Raw genomic sequence first — 17,207 nt, 5'->3', positions numbered from 1 at the left:
GCCCCCCGGGCCACATCCGATCCGGGGAGGAGCCGGGGCGGGTCCAGGGCCCGGCGGGGGGGCAGGCCCCGCGCGAGACTGAGTGGCCTGCGCCAGGCCCAAGCGCGTTGAAAAACGCTTTTGCAGCCCGGGTGCATCCCCCCCACCAAGTCCCCAGACGCCCGGGATTCCGCCCTGCAGGCGCCTACGTGGCGCCGGGTCCCGTTACCCCCGCTGCCTTGCGGAGGGAACTTCGATCTTTAGATCAGTTTTTACCTTTTAGGATAAACTCTTATCTTTGCGAGCGAAACCGGCCTTTGGGGGGTCTTGCCAAGTTTCCTTTGCGTGCTCAGGGGACCCCGGAAGCCTGTGCTCCTTGCGGAGGCGCTTCGGCCATGGAAACTCACCCGCCAAGTGGCTCTGCGGAGCAGAGACCCGCAGGGAATTGTGTCACTTTCCTACCGAAACTCAGTAAATCAGGGAGGACTTTCTCAGTTCAGTTTGGGCAGCAACCCTGATCCAAAACCTTGTCGAAGACAGGCAGAGAAAGAAAACACTTTCATGTATAGATACGTACACAAACGTATCGAGTCAAACATCAGCAAAGAGAATTCAACACATTTATCAAGTTAAAAAATCGTACTGCGAAGCTAGACTTCATGTCCTCTGTAAGATGAAGAGAAAATAATACAAGATTTGCGTAAGATCTCATGAGAAAAGGCATGCAGCATTTAAGAACTGTTTGATGCTGTGGATGTGGTTTAAGTTTAGAATTCAATCCCTAGTACCCGAAAAACTCTGGAACACCGACCTGGTCCAGTCACCCAGCCATCAGGCCTGCTCTGCTGGTAAGTGGCCCTTATTTTAAGAAAGAATATGCAGGCCCAGAGATGGCACAGCAGGTAAGCATCCTCGGATGGCCACCTGAACTTAAGCACATAGAAAATTACTGAGGGAAATGAATGCACTTATAAGGCTAAGCATGACTAAAAAACAAGCATGAGCAAACTGATCATTATTAAATCCGAGAAGATAATTAAATCCTTATATGTTAAAAAAAGTCACACATTTAAAAATAAAATGGCATGCTTTGGAAAACATCTGCAAATCTATAACAAATGCATAAGTATAAAAATAAACAGTATCTCTGTAACAGAGGGAAAACAAGGCTAACCCCCCCTCCCCCCCTTAGAAGTGGAGTCTAGGGACTGGAGCATTAGCATAGCCGTAGGGCCTTTACCTTGCACGTGGCCTACCCGGGTTTGATTCCGAGCATCCCATATGGTCCCCCAAGCACCGCCAGAAGTTATTCCTGAGTGCATGAGCCAGGGGTAACCCCTGTGCATCGCCGGGTGTAACCCAAAAAGCAAAAAAAATAAAGTGGATAGTGTTTTTTTATTTGGGGAGGGCCACACTCCGCAATGCTCAGGGGTTACTTCTGGCTCTATACCCAGAGATCACTCCTGATGGTATTCTGGGCACCATATGGGATGCTGGGGACAGGACCCAGGTCGGTTGTATGCAAAGCAAGCACTCTACCCACTGTGCTATCACTCCAATTCAAAAGTGGATAGTCTTGCCTCAGCAATATCATTTTTACCAACTTATGCCTAGAAAATAATTAAGATTGCATGCAAAGAGTCATCTATAAAAATATGCACTACAATATTATTAGTAATAGAGAAAAATAATCCAGTAATTGGGGACTGCTTTAATTATAATTCACACAACCATTAATAGTGTTTGCAAATATATTGATATGGAAAAGTTCTACCTTTCTACTTTTTTAACAATTTTTTTTTATTACATATCCATGACATAGACCATTACAAAGCTGTTCATCATTGGGTTTTAGTCATACAATGATCCAAAACCCATCCCTCCACCAGTGTATACTTCCCACCACCAATGTACCACCTTTGTTCAGGGCGTTAAGTATTTTTATTGGGAAGGTAAGGCTGGAGTAGTTTGGCAGCTTTGGGGTGTGGACATGACTGCCGAGGCTTCCAGAAGTACAGGGAGGTGGGGGGAGGTAGCCCATCCTGACCCGAGAAAGCCTGGAAATTTTACTCACAAAATTAGCAAACCCAATTTTCAGCAGATTATATCCCGGTGAGGTCCATCCCGAGACTGTGGACTCCAGCAGGGGCCATGGTGGTTATTTTGGATTGTAGAAGCAAGTGGCTGCTGGGGGTTCTGGTTGGGCAGGCACCAGACTGGTAAGCCCCGCTCCAATTTACCTCAGTCTGTTCAGCCTTTCGCAGGTCTGAAATTAATTGGTAGTGCTGGAGTTAGTTTGGGGGTGACTGCCAGTGCTTCCAGGAGTGTAGGGAAGTGGGGGGAGGTAGCCCATACCAACTCCTAGAAAGCCTGGAGATTTCAGTCACAAAACCCCACATATCAAAATTTTCAACAGGTTAATATTTCTGTGAGATCCATCCTGAGGTGGTGAACTCTGACTGGGAGTCAGGTCACAATTTGGATTGTGGGAGCAAGTGACTGACAGGGGCTCTGCTTGGGTGGGCACCAGGCTGACCCACCCTCGCCCCTTCCAATTTACCCTGGTCTGTTCAGCCTTGCTCCATCCAAGATTAATTGCAGCATTTGATCTCTTTCAAGATTTATGGGTCTCTGAAGCAAGGCCAACAAATGAGCTTATATAGCTGAGCCATAGGTGATTTGTGGGTGGGGGTCCCACATACCTAACTTTTGGCCATTTAATTTCTCAGGAAACTTGGTTCCAAGTTGTTGGGATCTGGCCGGAAGCACAGCGGCAATTTCGAGTATCTGGAAGCCTGAGGACACCATCAGGCTGCTGATGCACTTGCCCAGCAGGTACAGGTTGACCTATTGGCAGCACCATACCCCCTACTTTTCTACTTTTTATAAGTATGTTAGTTAGAAAGTGATAGACTACAATTCTGTGTAAACATAAATTATGAAAGTATAGAAATTTGGGGGCAGAGGGATAGTACAGTGGGTAGGGCACTTGCCCTGCATGTGACAGACTGGTTTTGATTCCCAGCATCCCACAAGGTCCCCCTAGCACCACCAGGAGTAATTCTTGAGTACAGAGCCCAGAGTAATCCCTGAGCATCACCGGCTATGTAAGAAAAAGGAAAAAAAAGAAGAAAATACAGAAATTTTTGTTGAGAGATATAATTATAAATATAATGATGATGGAGTTAAAATTCTTTGTAAATTTTCTGAGCTTTTGTAGCAAATTTCATATACAATAAAATACTTTTAATGGACCCTGAAATGATGCTTTTATAAGAATATAAAATTATGTAATGATTGTGTCTGGAGAGATAGTGCAGGGGCTAAGGTGATTGCCTTGCATGCAGCTAACCTAGATTTGATCCCCAACACCCTGTGTGGTCCCCGAAGAAGTGCTCAGGGATTCCCCCTGGTTCTGTGCTCAGAGATCACTTGGAGGTCCCTGGGTGTGACTCCAAAACAAAAAATCAAATCAAATGAAAATTTAATGGTAAGGAAAAGTATTCAAAATATACTACATAATATGTGAGAAATCTGGTTTCTGGTTAATATTTACATCATCTTATTTAAAAGTATGTGTATGGGGCCAGAGAGATTTTATAGAAGATAAAGTGTTTGTTTTGCATGTGCCCCCCCCCCCCCAGGTTCAAACCCAACAGCCCATATAGTCCCTGCACTGTCTGGAGTGATCCCTGAGCACAGAGCCAAGAATAACCCCTGAACATCACTGGGTGTAGTCCAAAAACAAAAACAAAAACACCTATATAAAATTCTGAAAGTTTGTATTTGGAATATTAGTATTTCTATTAAAAAATAACTGAGGGGCATTTGCGGTGTTTCCATGAGTATCAGTTCTATGCTTTTGCATTACTACGCTATGGGGCTTGATATACTATTTTGCATGTGAACTTGTGTTTTATTTCTCTTAGACATACACAACTAATGTATTGGTTATATACAATCTACAGATAGTGTGCATTAGTTAGGAATATTCTACTTGTGAACTCACCTAACATATATTTGTAACCCTCCTGGAAGTTTTAACACTACTGCCCAAAATCTTAGCGACCTGATGTTCACTTTCCTAGCTGAGCTCAAATTGTGTTTATCTTTGTTTCAGGCCTCATTTTAGAAACAGGTGTCCCTTTTGCAGTAGATTTGATGTCACATCTGTCATTTATTTATTCCTTTTGCTGCTGTTCAAAGTGGTACCTGAGCATAGAATGCAAGCCCAGAGCCTGTGAGACCCTTGGTTCCTTCCCTGGCCCCGATGCCTCACCCCAAGCACAGCTGGGGCTGCCTCGGTAGCCCGGATGGCTCTGAGTTCTGCAGGGATAGACACCAAAGGTCTAACTGGGAAAAGCATTCCCAGAAGTGGCTTCCTTAAAAATTAAATAACTAAAAATAAAGTAGGAAATGAAATGGCTCATACCTCTTAGAGAAAACAAATAAGCTTTGTCCAAGCATGAGTCACAGAGCCACTGACCATGAATCACGGTGAATGAAGTAAGCATATACATTAATAAGGCATCTCTGCCATATTACCATACACAAACAAGCTTACGTGTTCATCATTTAACAAACATATTGCAGTCAGGGGCTGGAGAGATAGTCCAGTAGGTAAGGCACTTGCCTTGCACGCAGCCAACCTAGGTTCAATCCCCGGCATCCCATATGTTTCCCCTGAGCACCGCCAGGAGAGATTCTTGAGTGCAGAGCCAGGGGTAACCCAGGTATGGCCCAAAACCAGATACACAAATAAGAAATATTATGGCAAAAGCCTCACAGCCTTACCCTGCATTTCCCCTGTGAGCAATGAGTAGCCCGATTTTCGTGTTCACGCGGACATCGCTGGCCAGTTTCTGGAATCACAAGAGCCGAACCTAGAGTAGAGTTGATAGGTCACTGGGAATGGGGAGCAGCCCAGAGGTTGGACGCCAAGCTTTCTATGCAGGAGCCCACACTGGACGCCAGCACCTGCCAGCTGCCGGACCACAGGGTGCCCCAGGCACCCCTAGGACTCCTTCCCCACCCCCCACTCCCCACCCCTGGAAACTGCTTTCAGGAATGTATCTTAGAGGTAGAGCACTGACCTTGCCTGTGTGAGGCCATGGATTCAATCCCCCCTCCCTGCACCACAAAGATAAAGTGAAAACACAGAAATACAAAAATGCATAGTTTTACTTTCCCACCTGCAAGATAGGAGGGTTCCAATTTTTAAACATTCTCACCAACACACCAACACCCTTTAGTGTCTGTAACCTTATGGGGTCTGGGGGACCCAAACAGCTATTCCTGGCAGGGACCATATATGATGTCTATGTCAGAGAGAGGCAAGGCAAGTACTGTGACCCCCAGTGCTCTCTCTCCAGACACCTGCTCTTTTTTTTTTTAAGGTAATAGTGACTTGTAACACGGTATGAGTTTGAGGTGTATTGCTTTTCACGTTAGCAAGTATATTTTCATTTCTCACCATGCCACAACCATCCCCATCTGCCACCACCCAATCCATTCCCTCTACCGCTCGAGTCCCTGCCCTCTCCACTCACCGATGTTCACCGATGTGGGACTGCAGGGGCTCTACGCCCTGCCTGCTCTGTGTACCCGCCAACAGCCCTGCCAGCCCAGGAGCCCTGCTCACTCTGCCACACTGGAGCCCGGGCCTGCTGAATCGGGAGGTCCCTAGTCACATTCCTCAGTCCCCATTCCAGGCTTTGCATTTGGTTTTGTGCTGTAATTTTCTTTGTTTCCTTAGATTGCACAGATGAATGGTGACAGCATCCAAAGATGTGTTTAGTGTGGTTTAGGTATACTTTCCTTTTCTATTGGGCAGGGGTGAGGAGGATGTGGGTCACACCAGCAATACTTGGGGGACACTTTCCGTGGTGCTCCGGGGCCAGGTGGAGCCTGGGATTGACAGCATCTCAGCTCCATACTATCTCTCCGGCCTTCATGCCAATTGTTCAGAAGCTCCAGGTTTGTTTGGTTTTTTTTTTTTGGGGTCATACTCGGCGATGCTCAGGGCTGACTCCTCGCTCTGCACTCAGGAATTACTCCTGGTGGTGCTTGGGGGACCATACGGGATGCTGGGAATCGAACCCGGGTTAGCTGCGTGCAAGGCAAACACTTTACCCGCTGTGCTATCGCTCCAGCCCCGAAGCTCCAGGTTTGATCCCCAGCAACAATTAAGAAAAAGGAAGATTCCAGGGAGATGGCTTAGTGAGCTGAGCCATGTTTGCATGTGGGACACCTGACCCCAAGTATCACACGAAATCAGGTACCACTGGAGTTATCTCTGAGCATAAGCCTTGGCATCAAGCCTTAACCCTGCAGCAATTTCAGTGTTGCCCCAAACCCATAAAATAAAATTTTAAATGTATTATTTGTCTCTTTCCTTCTTACTTACTTCACTTAACACAACCCCTCTATGGGGAAATTAAATCCTCTATGTTCTCGCAAACAGCAAGATTTCCTTTTCTCCCTTGAGTAGTATTTCACTGTGTATATATACCATATATACTTGGGCTGGAGCGATAGCACAATGGTAGGGCGTTTGCCTTGCACACGGCCGACCTGGCGGACCCAGGTTCAATTCCTCCACCCATCTCAGAGAGCCCGGCAAGCTACCAAGAGTATCCCTCCCGCACGGCAAAGCCTGGCAAGCTACCCATGACGTATTCGATATGCCAAACACAGTAATAACAAGTCTCACAATGGAGACATTACTGGGCCTGCTTGAACAAGTCGATGAACAACGGGAGGACAGTGCTACAGTGCTACTCATTTCTGTGTTTTTGTGTCACACCCAGAAGTGCTCCAGAATTACTTCTGGCGGTACTCAGGGGACAAAACCCTGGGGCACTGGGGCATTGGGATAGAACCAGGTTTGGTTGTGTGCAAGGCAAATGTCTCCCCACTCTACTACCTCTCCAGCCCTTTATACGATATCTTTAGCCACTCATCAGGCCCTTGGGCTGTTTCCGTATATTACCTATTGTGAATAGTACCACAATTAATATAGGAATGCAAATATCTTCTTGGGTTAGAGTTTTTAATTCTTTGGATAAATGTCTAAAAGTGAAATTACTAGATCATAAGCTAGTTCTATTTTTTTATATTTTAAAGAGACTCACAGAAGCTGCACCAACTATTTCCAGCAACAGTGCAAGGAGATCCTTTTTCTCCATGTCCTTGCCAACACTTGTTTCTTGACCTTTTAATAAATAACTGTTCACAACCGGAGATGTGGCTTAGTCATAGAACATAACCTTGCGTGCCAGTTTTGATCCCTGCCCATTTTTATTTATTTAATTTTATTTTTATAAAGTTATTCACAATAATTTATTACATTTAATATTCCAACACCAATTGCACCATCATATTTTGAATGTTTCCGCCCTGACCCCAAACCCTGCCCTCAACACAGGACCTAAATAATTTATTTTGTGTTGCTACTTATGAATAATCCACCAGAAATGATCCAAAGAAATTTCCTTAAAGTGTGTGAAGATTGTTGTACTTCACCTTGGAGCCATTAAGCCCTCTATAAGAGATTACTAACATGTTGTTAAAGCCTTGTGTGCTTGTATACATAAACACAATTCTCTTTTCTTTTCTCTCTGAGATGGCTTGCCTTCTACTTTACACCCCATCAAATGTGGTGTGCTACTCTTGGTACATCAGCGGTGTAGAGTATGAGAATCTGGGAATTCTAAAATTTAAAATTAATTATAAGCTGAGGTAATTTTATTCTTATTTTTAACTGGTTGGTGACTTTGCCTTGTGCGGGGCCCAGAGGCATCTCTATGTGGTATCACTCTGTGTTGCTCTCTTCCGAGACATTTATTTGTGGGTCTCTGGATTATGGCCATTAATGAGCGTATATGGTGCCAGAGCCCTGCCCACTTTTTTGGTAATGATTAATTGATATTTTTTCTTTTTAATTTTTATTAGTGAAACACCATGACGTACAGTTGTAGACTTACAAATTTTTGTGCTTGGGTTTCAGTTATACAATGATCTAGTACCCATCCCTCCACCAGTGCCCATTCTCCACCACCACTGATCCCAGTATCCCTCCCACCCCCCATCCCCCCCATCCCACCCTGCCTCTGTGAGCCCTGCCCATTTTTAACAGAGTTGCATATTTTTTGTTGTTGAGTTGTATGAGTTTTTAGTATCGTTTGGTTTGTTGCCTGTTAAATGATTTGCAAATATTTTCTCTTCGTTAGTATATTGCCTTTTCATATTAATGTTTTCTTGACTACTGTAATTCATTTATTCTCTCTCTGTCTCTGTCTCTCTCTGTCTTTGTCTCTGTTTCTCTCTCTCTCTCTCTCTCTCTCTCTCTCTCTCTCTTTCTCCCCCTCTCACCCTTACTCACCTGGCAGTGCTCAGAGCTCACTCGTGGCTCAGCATTCAGGGATCTCTCCTGTTGGGCTTGGGGACCATATGGGTTGCTGGGATCAAACCCACGTCTCTACGTGCAAGGCAAGTGCCCCACTTGCTGTGTGCCCAATTATTCTCTTTCCTTGAAATGTATTAGGAATAACACCCACTACATCCGACCTTACACTGCTGTGATTCTATTATTTTTTTCTCTTCAGTTGCAATGCACAGAACATTTATGTCAGCGTTACTACTAGCATTACTGTTTGAACTCATTTCCAATGAATTCACTATGAATTGTGTAAATAATTAAGAAACAAGTTTACTCTCACTAAACAGTGTGCTAAGGCTCAACAATCATTTATTTGTGTCCTTTTATTTTGGGGGCATTACGTTCTACCTGGTATTCTGGGCCCTCTTGGCCCCAAAGTGGGACCAGGGCGCCCTCTGCTGGCCAAGGTTCCCTCAGCAACCACGTGTTGAGGTTCTTTCTGTGCTAGCCAGGACCAGACACTGTCCCGGAGGAAACTGAAGCACCGAGAGCAGGGAACACTTCCCCAGCTCACCCCACTAGTGAAGGGGAAAGCTGGGGTTTGCAGCAAGGACATCTGGTCTCAGATTTTACTTCCTCTCTCTCCAAATTCTATCCCTGCACTTGGAACCAGGTTCTTGGAATCTAAGGGCTGGGTACAACTTAAAGTCTAGGACAGTGCTGGATGCTGCAGAGTGGGTTGGTGTCCCTGGCTGTCCACCTAATGCCAGGGCCATCCACAGTTTCTGGGACGACACAGCTCGTCTACCCATGCCATTCTGCTTCAGCCCCTAACTGCATCCTCGGGGTGAGCCTTCCACCTGCTCTCCCACGAGTCTCCCACACCCCTGCTGCCCACACAGACCTCCAGAGATAAAGGCCCACTGGGCTCTAAGAGTCTCAGGACATCAACTACTTCCTGCCAAACTCGGGAGCACTGGTCTGGGGCTCTCCCAGTTCTGAACCAGCCTGCAGGTAAGTCTGGGCCCAGAAGCACTGGTAGTTGCTGGGTACCTGGGCCATGAAGCCAACAGGTCCCTGGGCCATGAAGTCAACAGGGACAGAGGCACAGGGGCTGCAGAAGTCCTCGGGACCTCATCACCCCGTGGTGGTTCTGACCTAATGGGGGGCTGAAGGGCCATAGGCCCTCCATAAGTGACTGTCTCTTCCTGTGCCCACATGTCACACTCCACAGTCTGCATGGTAGGGGAGATCAGCGAGAGAGAAGAAAGATGGTTTCAGAGAATGGGGCAGAGCACTTGGTTCCATCCCCAGCTCTTCATGACCCCTGAGCACAAAACCCAGAGTCACCCTGCACACCCCCTGCCCAGGGGAGAGCCAGGGACCCCCTCCTGCATATGACCTCTTCAGGCTGGCCAGCAAACTCCTACTTGGTCGGTTAAATTCATTTCTTTTTTTTTTCTTTTCTTTTTTTATATTTATTTACTGAATCACTGTGGGAGAAGTTACTAAGCTTTCAGGTTTAAGTCTCGGTCATGCAATGATCAAACACCTCTCCCTTCCCCAGTACTCATTTTTCTCCCACCAAGAACCCCAATATACCCCCCTCCCACCCCTCCCAATGCCTGTGAAGCAGATGATTTCCACTTAACTCTTCTCTACATTGATTGTATGAGCAGGTTGGGATGGGGCAACTGCAGTATCAAGGGAAGGGTGGCAGTACCGGCTAGTCCTTAAATTCATTTCTGAATCTTTGTCTGACCTTGATTCTCTTCCAGACTTGTTCCCTCTGGCAGTCCCCACCCCTTCCCTCCCCGTCCTTCCTGCAGACCTCTAGTCTTGTGCCATGGTCCCCATTTATGTGATTGTCACCTGTGGCCTTTTGACATGCTCTGGGCACCCACAGGGAAGTAAAGGGGCCCACGGCACAGACACACTGGTTTAAATTCCCACCTTGGAGCCAGGCTGAACCTCAGTCAGGCTGGAGCACCAGTGAGTGTCAGTGGACCCCACATGGGCCCTGCTGTCTGAGGGCCTGCTGAGAAGCTGTGCTCTGTGGGGCTGGAGCAACACTCAGGGCCACTCTTCACATGCTCGGATGAGCCTCATGCACGAAGAAACCGGCAGAGGAACCCAGATATGCGGGACCCGGGGCTGAGATCTCCAAGCCTGCTCAGATCGGACTAGGCCTCCTCTACCCAGATCCCCATTTTTCCAGTAGCTTAGCAGTCACACCCACAAACTGCCCCCCTCCCCCGGTAATCCCATCAACGGCCAAGATCCAGAGACTATAAAACAAAGCTCCCGGAAGAGAGCACCGCAGTATCTCCTGACCCCACGCCAGGTTGTCTTCACCAGGGGCCCCCTCGGAGTGGGGCTGGGGGCTTGAGTTTCCTCCCCACCCCAAGCAGAACCCCAGCAGCCGAAAACCCCCAGAATGGCACCCCAAATGGTCCTCCAAGCTGGCCAAGAATAGTCCCTGTGCATAGAGCCAGGAGTAAGCCCTGAGCACTACCAAGTGTGGCCCCAAAACTAAATAACTAAATAAATAAATGGGAAAGTGTAGTCTGAGTCGGCCGCACTGGTCTCAGTGGGAAAATTCTCAAACAGACCTGAGTAGGGAGGCTCGGAAACCGCGTCTCCTGAGGGAAGGAGGGCATAAGTGAGCATATGGGTCTTCACTTTGTATTGGGGTGTTTTTCAGGGCAAAGGGTGTCTGCGGGGAGACAGCAAAGACCTACTGATAAGAAATACTGAATCAGGGGCTGGAGTGATAGCACAGCGGGTAGGGTATTTGCCTTGCATGCAGCCGAACCGGATTCAATTCCCAGCATCCCATATGGTCCCCTGAGCACCACCAGGAGTAATTTCTGAGTGCAGAAAGCCAGGAGTAACCCCTGTGCAATGCTGGGTGTGACCGAAAAATCAAAAAAAAAAAAAAGAAAGAAATACTGAATCAGGGGCCAGAGCAATGCAGGGAGAAGGGCATTGGCCTTGTACACACCAGACCTGGACTTGATCCCCAACACCCGATATGGTCCCCTGAGTACCACCAGGAGTAATTCGTGAGTGCAGAGCCAGGAGTAAGCCCTGAGCACTGCTGAATGTGACCCAAAAACAAATCAACAAAGTACTGAATCAGAATCACATGGAAATAATCAGGCATGATTCGGATCAGTTGAAATCATACATGATTTGTATCTGCCGTTCTGGGTCAGTGCGTGCAGTTCTTCTGACTCGGCAGAAATGTTCCACTCTCTTTTCTCCTCTGTACTTGCCCTCGGCTCACATTTGGCCTGGGAATTCACACAGAGGTCCAGCTCCTGTGGGTTGGTTAGCATCTGTAGCTGCTGCTCTCGTCCCTGGCTCACCTGGGCATCCACGGGGGGGACCAGAGGTTGGGGCTGGGGCCTTTCTGCACAGGGTCAGCATCTGATACTTTGCGGAGGTCCTGGCCCACACCCCTTTTCTTTTTATTTTTATGCTCAGGGTTTCTGCACTCTCCTGGTGGTACTCAGGAAACAAGGGATAGAACCTGGGTGGGCCACATGGAAGGCAAATGCCCTACTCACTGTACTATCACTCTGCGCCCCTCCAACAAGTCTTCTGAGCTCATGGGACGTGCTCCCCTGCCATGCCTGGGCGTGTAACAACAGGCAGAAACATCACTCCCTTTCCATGAAACCAAAAGGTGAGACCTGTGAGCTGGGCCCTCACCCCAAAAGAACACAGAGAGGCCACCTGCTGCTCACGGGGGTTTGAAAGCACTTGTGGGAAGACACTTTGCAGACACCGCTAGGCTCAGGGTCAGAGGGAGAGACAGAGCCGCGCAGGTTCTGGCAGGGTGTGGAAAGAGGAGAGAAAACTTTTGAGCGCCTTTGAGAAACTCAGACTCTTTACAGAGATTCTGTGGCATTGCTGGGGTTGGGCTGTGCATACGAGTATGTTTGCACACATGCACATGCATGTGCGCGTGTCCTCTGGCCAGAGCAGGGCTGAGCTGCGATGACGCTTGAGAGATACACAGTCCACTGGGCCCACCGCCCTCACCCCAGCCCCTCCCCTCACCAGCCCTTTCTTAGGATCCTCGGCCACTCCCAAGCCTGACCTGGAGTCCCTGAGTCACACCTCACTGTCCCCACTGGGGGTGTGTCCCCGAGCCCAGGGACAGAGCCAAGTAGAGACCTGGGATTTCTTGGCAGTGGCTGCTTTGCCAGCCTCCCCCAGTTCATGCCCTCCTGCCAAGCTGTTGCACATTTTCTGCCAACCCGGCTCATTGCATACCACTCTTCACCCCAGGTCACCCCACTTCACCCACCTAAGTCATCTCACCTCACCCCCACAGTTCATTCCTCTGATCCTGCGTCCATAGCTCACACATTACACAAAAGTCAATTCAAAGCAGGTCAAAGATCTTGAGATCAGACCGGAATCTATCTATAAAATACATTGAGAAAAGCATTGGCAGAACACTCTAAGACTGGGACCGCAAATACATTTTCAATGATATCATTTCATTGGCAAGACAACGAAATCAGAAACAAACAAATGGCTGGGGCCAGAGAGACAGCACAAGGGTTAAATCACTCATCTGGCACACAGCTGATATGAGTTCAGCCCCAGCATCATTTTTTTGGGGGGGGCGCTTTTTGGGTCACACCTGGCATTGCACAGGGGTTACTCCTGGCTCTGCACTCAGGAATTACTCCTGGAGGTGCTCAGGGGATCATATGGGATGCTGGGAATTGAACCCTGGTCGGCCGCATGCAAGGCAAACGCCCTACCCGTTGTGCTATCGCTTCAGCCCCAGCCTGGCCAGCATCTTGAGCACTGTCAGAGTGATCCCTGAGTACAGAGCCAGGAATAAGCTCTTAGCACAACTGTGTGTGGATACAAACCCTAAATAAACAACTGAATAAAAAAGAGGGACTACATTAATGAAAAGGCTAAAGAAATACAGGTTAAAACTAAAGGGCTCCCTGGGATGGGGGGATGGGGAGGGATACTGGGACCCGTGGTGGTGGAAAATGGGCACTGGTGGGGGGGACATCTTATTATCTCATTCTTGCTTTGGACAACCTGGCAGGTTACCAAATGTAACCTGCCCACACAGCAGAGTCTGCCAAACTCCTGTGGTGTACCCAATATGCCAAATACCAGTAACAATGATGGGTCTCATTCTCCTAACCCTGAAAGAGCCTTGAATGTGGCACTTTTTAGAATCTCAGGACTAGGACGAAGGAGACGTTACTGGTGCCTGCTCGAGGCAATCGACGAACAACAGGATGATTGTGATCATGATAATTGAAACCCAAGCACAAAAATTTGTAAGTCTACAACTGTACCTCATGGTGTTTCACTAATAAAAATTAAAAAATAAAAAATAAATAAAATAAAGGGTTTTCTGCTAAATGGAAGACAATATTTGCCACTCAGATAAAGGTTTAATATATAAAGTATCCACAAAGATCAACAGTGAAATATTCAATAACACTATCAAAAAAATGCAGACAAGAAACGAACAGGCACTTGTCTGAAGAAGACAGATGGATGGCCGATAGGCACCTGAAAAGTTCTCATCACTAATCAGAGAGATCCAGATCAAGACAACAATGAGATACCATCTCTCAGTGGTGAGAATGTCATTTATCAAAAATCTTGGGAACAATCTGTGTTAGCATATATGTGTGAGAAAAGGAAGTGCTGCCAGGAATGTGGTTTGGCTGAACACTATGAAAAATAGTATAAAGGTTCCTCAAAAAAAAAAAAATAAAAGTAAGAAGAATGTTTCTATATAATCCAGCTATTCTAATTCTTGGTATCTGCCCCCAGAATATAAAAACATTCCCAAGTCCATATGCACACTACTATTTACCAGCATTTAGCACAATAGCTAGAACATAGAATCAATGCAGGTGTCCTGAACATATGAGTGAATAATGAAGGTGATATATGTATATACTCTGTGGGCTGGAGCGATAGCACAGAGGGTAGGGCATTTGTCTTGCACGTGGCCCACACCAGTTCGATTCTTCCGCCCCTCTCAGAGAGCCTGGCAAGCTACCAAGAGTATCATGCCTGCACGGCAAAGCCTAGCAAGCTAACCATGACATATTCAATTGCCAAACACAGTAACAAGTCTCACATGGAGACGTTACTGGGCCCACTCAAGCAAATCGATGAACAATGGGAGGACAGTGCTACAGTACATATATAGCACTGCACTGTATAGCACTGTCCTCCCATTGTTCATCGATTTGCTTGAGTGGGCACCAGTAATGTCTCACAACAAATTGTGAGAATTGTTACTGTTTTTGGCATATCGGATAGTCACGGTAGCTTGCCAGGCTTTGCCATGTGTAGCTTGCTGGGCTCTCAGAGAGGGACAGTGGAATAGAGCCATGGTTGGCCACGGGCAAGGCAAACGCCCTACCCTCTGTGCTATTACTCCGGCCCATATACATATATATAGCACTGTAGCACTGTTCTCCCGTTGTTCATTGATTTGCTCGAGTGGGCCCAGTAACGTCTCCATTGTGAGACTTGTTACTGTGTTTGGCATATCAAATACGTCACAGGTAGCTTGCCAGGCTTTGCTGTGTGGGCGTGATACTCTTGGTAGTTTGCCGGACTCTCTGAGAAGGGTGGAGGAATCGAACCCAGGTCGGCCGGGTTGGCCGCATGCAAGGCAAATGCCCTACCCGCTGTACTATATAATGGAAATCTTTGCAGCTATAGGAAATGATGAAATAATGCAATTTGCTGCAACTTGGATGGAACTGGAGGACCCTGTGTTAAGTGAAGTAAGTCCTAAAAGAAGGTCAAATTCTGGATGATCTCACTCGCCTTTGGTGTATAAAACATTATGGCAAGAGAATGTAAGGTGTTCTAGAATATTATAAAAATGAAAGGACCAGGAAAGGAGAGAAATGCCGTGGAGAAATAAGAAGAGATGATGAGGAGGGAAAATGGGCAGAGGGAAGGAGCCTTGGACACATGAGTTGTGGTATTTGTACACACTAAACCACAGCACTGACGACACTGAAAGCATCAGGACCAAACACAGTAACAAAACTGAAAAATGTGCTTGTCAAGAAGGGGTGTGGGCCAGAGAGATAGTACAGAGGGTAGGGTGTTTGCCTTGCCCGCGGCCAACCCGGGTTCAATCCCCAGCATCCCATATGGTCCCCCGAGTACCACCAGGAGTAACTCCTGAGTACAGAGCCAGGAGTAACCCCATAGTAACCTCTGTGGACAACCCCTTCCAAAAAAGAAGGGGCGTGAGGGAATCTGGGGGCATTGGTGCAGGGAAGGTGACACAGGTGGTGGGATTGGTGTTGGGACAGTGTTTGCCTGCAACACTATGTTGGCATTTTTGTAAATCATGGTGAAAGGAAAATATAAGACGGTGAGAGGAAATAAAAAGGTACTTCTCTGACAAAGACAAGGCATTGCAAAAGTGTTCATGATCACTTACTCTCAGGGAAACCCAAATTAAGACAATGAGATATCACCTCACACCAGCAAAAATAGCATATGTCAAAAAGGCTAAAATCAACCTGTGCTAGCCAGGATGTGGTGAAAAAAGAACTCACAAGCACTGCTCGTGTGAATATTGTCTGCTTCAGCCCTGTAGAACAGTATAGAGACCTCTTTTTCGTGGCGGCTAAGAGGTGTTTGGCAGTCTGAACATGAGGCTGGACATCTCTTACCCAGCCACTGGCTGCCAGAAACTCATTGAAGTGGATGATGAATGAGAACTTTTTACATTTCATGAGAAGCGGATGGCAGGTGGGTTGCTGCTGACGCTCTGCGAGAAGAATGGAAGGGCTATGTGGTCCTCATCAGTGGGGGAGTGATCAGCAAGGTTTGCCCACAGAGCAGGGGGTCTTGGCCCACAGCCATGTCCAACTGCTGCTGTGGTCTTTCTCTTACAGACTGCGGAGAACAGGAGAAAGAAAGTGTTAGTCTGTGCGTGGCTACACTGGGGATGCCAACTGGAGCATTCTCAACTTGGTCATGGAGAAGAAAGGGGAGAAGGATATTCCTGGACTCACCAATACAATTGTGCCTCGGCATGTAGGGCCCCAGAGAGCTAGAAGAATTCTTGAACGTTTCAATCTGTCTAACAAAGATGATGTCAGCCAGTATGTTGTGAAGACATCCCTAAATGAAGAAGGTAGAAAACCTAGGGCCAAAGCATCTAAAATTCAGCATCTTGTCACTCCACGTGTTCGGCAACACAAAGGCCCAGAGTATTGCACTGAAGAACCAGTGCACCAAGAAAAACAAGGAAGGGGCTGTAGAGTAGCTAAACTGCTGGTGAAGAGAACCCAGGCGCCAATGGCCGCTGAGTGGAACATGAGGTTATGGTCTATTTACATCGTGAAATACTACGAAACTGCGGAAGTGAAAAACCCATGCAATTTGCAGCAACCTGGATGGAACTGGAGAATCTCATATGATGAAGTGAGCCAGAAGGACTCTGAACAATAGCTAAAAGAGAAGGAGGCAAAACAGAAACGCCAGGAGCCAATTGCTAAGAGACAAAGGCTGTCTTCTTTAGAGCTTCTTCCTCCAAGTCTGAATCCAGTCAAAAATGTGTTCTCTGAGTAATGGATAAAAATTAATAAAAGACCCACACAAATAAATACTACAGAGATGCCTCAAAAAATTAAGAATAGAGGGCCGGATAGTACAGTGGGTAAGGTGATTTCTTCTCACATGGCCAATGATAGTTCGGTTCCAGGAACGACAGGAATGATCCCTGAGCACAGAGTCAGGAGTAAGCATGGAGCACAACACAGTGTGCCCCACTCCCCTTGCAGAAAAAAACAAACTAAAAACT

At 47.1% G+C, this 17,207-nt stretch overlaps 1 pseudogene; it reads left to right on the top strand.

Annotated features, from left to right (window-relative positions):
* Window positions 1-16,050: 16,050 nt before the first annotated feature.
* Window positions 16,051-16,670, top strand: LOC130027813 (40S ribosomal protein S6-like; annotated as a pseudogene).
* The last annotated feature ends 537 nt before the right edge of the window (window positions 16,671-17,207 follow it).

Source organism: Sorex fumeus, unplaced genomic scaffold (genome assembly GCF_029834395.1).
Source record: "Sorex fumeus unplaced genomic scaffold, SorFum_2.1 ptg000037l, whole genome shotgun sequence".
NCBI classification, from domain to species: Eukaryota; Metazoa; Chordata; class Mammalia; order Eulipotyphla; family Soricidae; genus Sorex; species Sorex fumeus.
The sequence above is the reverse complement of the archived record's forward strand: the minus strand, read 5'-3'. Positions and strand labels throughout refer to the sequence as shown.